The 6,810-nt window shown below is 42.2% G+C and overlaps 1 protein-coding gene across 1 annotated transcript in view; it reads right to left on the reverse strand.

The window, feature by feature from the left end:
- LOC310859021 (uncharacterized protein) overlaps window positions 1-6,810 on the reverse strand; it is a 428,722-nt gene that overhangs the window by 265,136 nt on the left and 156,776 nt on the right. The window lies entirely within an intron of this gene.

Genomic DNA, 6,810 nt, shown 5'->3' on the forward strand with positions numbered 1-6,810 from the left:
TCTCAGTCAACAATAGAGTATGCCTACCCTAGTAATAGTTTTAATCTTTTCTCATTCTTCTCAATTTCTTATTTTCTCTTTTTACGGTGTTTGAAATGTACTATGTATTTGTATGCTGTCCTCTCGTGTATTATTATGTAAGTAGGCCTACTGTTTAGTGTTAAATGTCTGGGGACTACGGATGGAAATTAGCATCGCTACATTTGTATGTAATGTGCATTAATATGCTCTGACCCGTCCAAATAAACAAATAAAGTAAAGTAATTTAGAACATTATCAGTTGGTAATACAACACAGCTTGCATGTTATTTCAAAACATATGTTTTTTTTCTCTGTCCTCATTCTCCATCCCAGATGTCTTTCATGCCCAACTCAAACATCACCAGAGAACTCATACAGGACAGAAGCCCTACACCTGTGACCAGTGTGGGATAAGTTTCAGCTGGAGCAGTAATCTCAAACGACACCAGAGAATTCATACAGGACAGAAGCCCTACACCTGTGACCAGTGTGGGATAAGTTTCAAACAGAGCAGAACTCTCAAAAATCACCAGAAAATTCATACAGGACAGAAACCCTACTACTGTGACCAGTGTGGGATAAGCTTCAGCCAGAGCGGTACTCTGAAAGATCACCAGACAATTCATACAGGACATAAGCCCTACACCTGTGAGTGTGGGAAAAGCTTCAGTCGGAGCGGTACTCTCAAACAACACCAGATAATTCACACAGGACAGAAACCCTACTACTGTGACCAGTGTGGGATAAGCTTCAGCCAGAGCAGTACTTTCAAAGATCACCAGAGAATTCATACAGGACATAAGCCCTACACCTGTGAGTGTGGGAAAAGCTTCAGTCAGAGAAGTACTCTCAAAAATCACCAGAGAATTCATACAGGACAGAAGCCCTACACCTGTGAGTGTGGGAAAAGCTTCAGCCGGGGCGGTAGTCTCAAACAACACCAGAGAATTCATACAGGACATAAGCCCTACACCTGTGAGTGTGGGAAAAGCTTCACTCAGAGCAGTACTCTCAAACAACACCAGATAATTCATACAGGACATAAGCCCTACACCTGTGAGTGTGGGATAAGCTTCAGAACGAGCAATAACCTTAAAAATCACCAGAAAATTCATACAGGACAGAAATCCTACTACTGTGACCAGTGTGGGATGAATTTCAGCCAGAGCAGTACTCTCAAAAATCACCAGAGAATCCATACAGGACATAAGCCCTACACCTGTGAGTGTGGGAAAAGCTTCAGTCACAGCAGTCTTCTCAAACGACACCAGGGAATCCATACAGGACAGAAATCCTACTACTGTGACCAGTGTGGGATAAGCTTCAGCAAGAGCAGTACTCTCAAAGATCACCAGAGAATCCATACAGGACATAAGCCCTACACATGTGAGTGTGGGAAAAGCTTCAGCCGGAGCTTTACTCTCAAACAACACCAGAGAATTCATACAGGACAGAAGCCCTACACCTGTGAGTGTGGGAAAAGCTTCAGCCAGAGCAGTACTCTCAAAGAACACCAGATAATTCATACAGGACAGAAGCCCTACACATGTGAGTGTGGGATAAGCTTCAGATGGAGCAGTAGTCTCAAACAACACCAGAGAATCCATACAGGAGAGAAACCCTACTACTGTGACCAGTGTGGCAAACGGTTCAGCCGGAGCAGTACTCTCAAACAACACCAGAGAATTCATACAGGACAGAAGCCCTACACCTGTGAGTGTGGGAAAAGCTTCAGACAGATTGGTGCCCTCAAACAACACCAGATAATTCATACAGGACATAAGCCCTACACCTGTGAGTGTGGGAAAAGTTTCAGCCAGAGCAGTCATCTCAAACAACACCAGATAATTCATACAGGACATAAGCCCCACACCTGTGAGTGTGGGATAAGCTTCAGCCAGAGCAGTACTCTCAAACAACACCAGAGAATCCATACAGGACAGAAACCCTACTACTGTGACCAGTGTGGGATAAGCTTCAGCCAGAGCAGTACTCTCAAAGATCACCAGAGAATCCATACAGGACAGAAGCCCTACACCTGTGAGTGTGGGAAAAGCTTCAGCCAGAGCAGTACTCTCAAACGACACCAGATAATTCATACAGGACAGAAGCCCTACACCTGTGAGTGTGGGAAAAGCTTCAGCCGGAGCAGTCATTTCAAACGACACTAGAGAATTCATACAGGACAGAAACCCTACTACTGTGACCAGTGTGGGATAAGCTTCAGCCAGAGCAGTACTCTCAAACAACACCAGAGAATTCATACAGGACAAACGCCCTACACATGTGAGTGTGGGATAAGCTTCAGATGGAGCAGTCATCTCAAACAACACCAGAGAATCCATACACGAGAGTAACCTGTGTGACCAGTGTGGGAAATGGTTCAGCACAAGCAGTGAGTTAAAAAACAACAACAACATGGCTGCAGTCATGGTTGTACTGCCACCACAATCAGCTACACGGTCAATGGGTCGTACGGCAGACAGACAGACAGACAGACAGACAGACAGACAGACAGACATGGCCAGTCATTGGAGTGGTTAGACACCACTCAAAAACTGGCAAACTGTGTGAACCTGTTGATCCGCAAAGTGTTAAACAACCTATTTGTTTGTTTCTATTAGTTACTGCGAGAGTGAGGTCTAGCCAACACTAACCTGGGAGTCATGGATCTTTCCCCTCTCTCCTGCTCTCCTGTCTCCCAATGTGTTGCTTATTTAATCAAGTATGCACAGCCTCTGTTCAATCAATCAATGATATTCTTATCCTGATATCCCGGACCTCGCTGTGTGCACGTCAACTTTATCTTTATCAGAATGTCTCATGCAATGTTGATGTAGGACAGTACACTCACTGCATTTATCTATGTCATAATTTAATGTTCTCTCATGTAACCTAGACTATTGTACACAATTATAGGACAGGGAAAATATGAATTGTCACCCTCAAATAACAACATTAAATAATAGACTAGAAATATTGTTCCTGAAGAAACAATGCGGGGTCGCTGCAAGCCAAAAGATTGTACTATAAATAGTACAGATGCAGTCAAGGTCGCCCAAAAAATATTAAACAGTTTCCGTGCCGGGAATGGTTTAATCCAGGTTACTGTCGCTGCGATATACGACATACCCGCCTTTTGTTTTATGTGTTTAATCCGCTGTATTGTAATAAATAAAAAGAAAATCCGTCTTCGTCGCGGAGATAGAGACTAGATGCATTCGCTTTGATGACGAAACCGGAAATCGTCACATGCTGTGGGCTGCTAGGGCTTCTGGGAAATTGAGGCCAATGGAAATGCATGGGGTGCAACGCCTCATTGAGACGAGTCTGGTGTGCGTCTTCCGGGTGCACCAAGATGGTGGATGATACGCTCGGATCACAACAAACCGAGGGAGCTTTTTTCGCCTGGATTTTCGCGGATTAAAAGCCCAAATAATTCAGTGTATGCTCTAAAGGTAATACAACAATCTCGGCAGTGAAGGGGGGTTGATTAAAATGCGGGTTAAGCGTGTAAAACAGTCAAACTGTTAATCAACATTAATTTAGGCCAATTAATGTAATTTCAGTTTATACAAGGATCAGCAGGCTCTTGATGATCTCTACCTGTTTTTTGTACTTCTCCCCTGTTGTAATTGATGTTGGCAATTGGCAATAGATGATAATAATCTAATATGATGTATGTAATTATTTATAGATCTAGCCCCATAATTTTGATCTCAAAGTGCAAATTTACTTTATTTTATTTCTAATACCATAATCATCATCATACATCAAATTTAATTAACAATTACTACGACATTGAAGACGCTTTGGATGTATAGTTGTCAGCTGTTGGGTGGGGGTGAGGAACTGTGATGTGCATTTGTTTATATTTAATTGTATGTACTGTGGTTTTTCTTATTCTTTTGTATTCATGGACATATCCTGATTTTGTTTTAGTGTTTGTGCTGCCATTTGGGTGAATGAAAAAAATATGTGAATAATTGTTTTAAGAATACTATGTCGTAATGAAAAATCAATAAAAATATGTTTTAAAAAAAAGAAACAATTACTACAACTATTACAGTAATTTGAATTGATTGAGATATTTCTGCTGTGTTTGACATAGTCTGACAAGCCATTCCATATTTTCACCCCACAGACAGAAATACACATAATCTTCCGGGTGGTGCCGAGTCTGACACTGGGTTGTTGGAAGTTTAGGCCCCATCTTAACTAAGGGTGCACGATTATGAAATTATGACCGATTGTACAGAGGACCACAATGGAAACAAGCCTATAGGGGCTTGGCCCAAAGCCGGTTAATAAAGTATTCAATCAATCAATAAATAAATATAGCCTATACTCTTTTCTGAGTGTTTTCACAACTGAATGACTACTGAATTACACAAATTAAATGTAGAAAAATTTAAAGTTTATTTTTACATCATATTTGATTTGGCTTTTGTTCTAGACTAGAGGTACTAGACCATTTAGATTTAGATTTAACTCATTGATGAATTTTAACTTTCTTTCTTTGCTGCTGAAAACCGATTAAATAAATCGGGATACATAAATATGGCATTTTTATGGCCGATATGGGCAATTCCGATTATATGGTGCATCCCTAATCTTAACTCATATGCACCTTGCATTATTGGATGGCAGAATAGCCATGGGTGCAACCCGGAAACTATAGTTCAAACAGTGGTGGAAAAACGACTCAAAAGTTTTACTTAAGACAAGTAAAAGTATCAATACTGCAATGTAGAACTACTCTGAATTCAAAATGTACTTGAGTAAAGGTACAAATGTATTGGCATCAACATGTACTTGTAGAAAGCACTCACTATGCAGAATGTCCCATTTTCAGGTTTTCAAATGTACAGTACAGCTATTTTCTTTTTTAAATATATTTCTTATCCCACGATTTTGTAACCCATTTTTCACCCCTGTGTCAATTATCTAATGTGATCCTGGGCTCTACACACCTGGCCAGGGGGAGGCAGTTTATAGACCAGGATTACTGCATGTTTTTTGTGAGTTTACCTATGCCCTAGGGGACACGGGGAGAACATGCAAACTCCACACAGAAAGGCCCTTTCGTCAACCCTGCCTTGGGTATGGGCATTGGGCACTGATGACACGGAGGAGGAAACACGCCACCAGTACCCACAGCGCCCCGAGCGGGAATCGAACCCAGGACCTCCTAGCTGTGAGGCGACAGCACTACCAATTTTCAAATGGCCGATATGTAGGGCTGGAGTGGTTAACACATGTTTTATAATAATAATCCAAATCTACAACGTAACTAAAGGTCCCTGCTCACTGGACGCGTTTTCGGATTTTGTTGCAAAAACGTGCTTTTGGGCAGATAAAGCACGCGCTCCGGCGAAAACGGCTAATCTAAAACCTCACTGGTTGCAAAAGCCAGAGCTCAAAATTTGGCACATTTTGGACGCAAATGCACCTACAACTTAATCTGTGCGACTCACAAAATACATTTGGGAGTATCTGTGCGACTGTCCATATAGTTTCTGTGGTGCATGTCAAACTGGGGGCCTTCATCAAGTTCATACCTTACAAATGGGGGGGCAATTAAAGATATTAATGGGGGGGGGGATATCTCACAACGGGTAAGGACTAGTAACTAGGCATTTGAAGGGCATTTGAAATTAAATAAAAATGCTACTCTTCAGGATTGAAATTCAAATATAGCAAAAATAGCCGATCTACAAGCTCAAATCGCGTCGTACTGCGATGCAATTTGAGCTTGTAGATCGGCTATTTTTGCTACGATAGTAATATGCAATGTGCCTGTGGCCCTCTGGAGTGAGTGTGTAAATATAGTGGCCCTCTGGAGTGAGTGTGTAAATATATAGTGGCCCTCTGGAGTGAGTGTGTAAATATAGTGGCCCTCTGGAGTGAGTGTGTAAATATATAGTGGCCCTCTGGAGTGAGTGTGTAAATATATAGTGGCCCTCTGGAGTGAGTGTGTAAATATAGTGGCCCTCTGGAGTGAGTGTGTAAATATATAGTGGCCCTCTGGAGTGAGTGTGTAAATATATAGTGGCCCTCTGGAGTGAATGTGTAAATATATAGTGGCCCTCTGGAGTGAGTGTGTAAATATATAGTGGCCCTCTGGAGTGAATGTGTAAATATATAGTGGCCCTCTGGAGTGAGTGTGTAAATATATAGTGGCCCTCTGGAGTGAGTGTGTAAATATAGTGGCCCTCTGGAGTGAGTGTGTAAATATATAGTGGCCCTCTGGAGTGAGTGTGTAAATATATAGTGGCCCTCTGGAGTGAGTGTGTAAATATAGTGGCCCTCTGGAGTGAGTGTGTAAATATATAGTGGCCCTCTGGAGTGAGTGTGTAAATATATAGTGGCCCTCTGGAGTGAGTGTGTAAATATAGTGGCCCTCTGGAGTGAGTGTGTAAATATATAGTGGCCCTCTGGAGTGAGTGTGTAAATATATAGTGGCCCTCTGGAGTGAGTGTGTAAATATAGTGGCCCTCTGGAGTGAGTGTGTAAATATATAGTGGCCCTCTGGAGTGAGTGTGTAAATATATAGTGGCCCTCTGGAGTGAGTGTGTAAATATATAGTGGCCCTCTCCATGGTAAATGTTGCCCAGGCCTGTACTAGAGACCTCACTCTAGGCTTCAGCTCCGAGAAGAGGTTCCGTCCGTGTCAGGATATCCCTGCATCGGTAGAACGGGGGTTGAGCCGTCCAAAAACACTGGCCAAAACCCTTTTTCGCAGTATCGTTTCCAAAAAGTATAGATATTTCTGGCTAGCTAGTACAG

Source organism: Protomyctophum parallelum (assembly GCF_964188405.1).
Source record: "Protomyctophum parallelum genome assembly, chromosome: 5".
NCBI lineage: Eukaryota > Metazoa > Chordata > Actinopteri > Myctophiformes > Myctophidae > Protomyctophum > Protomyctophum parallelum.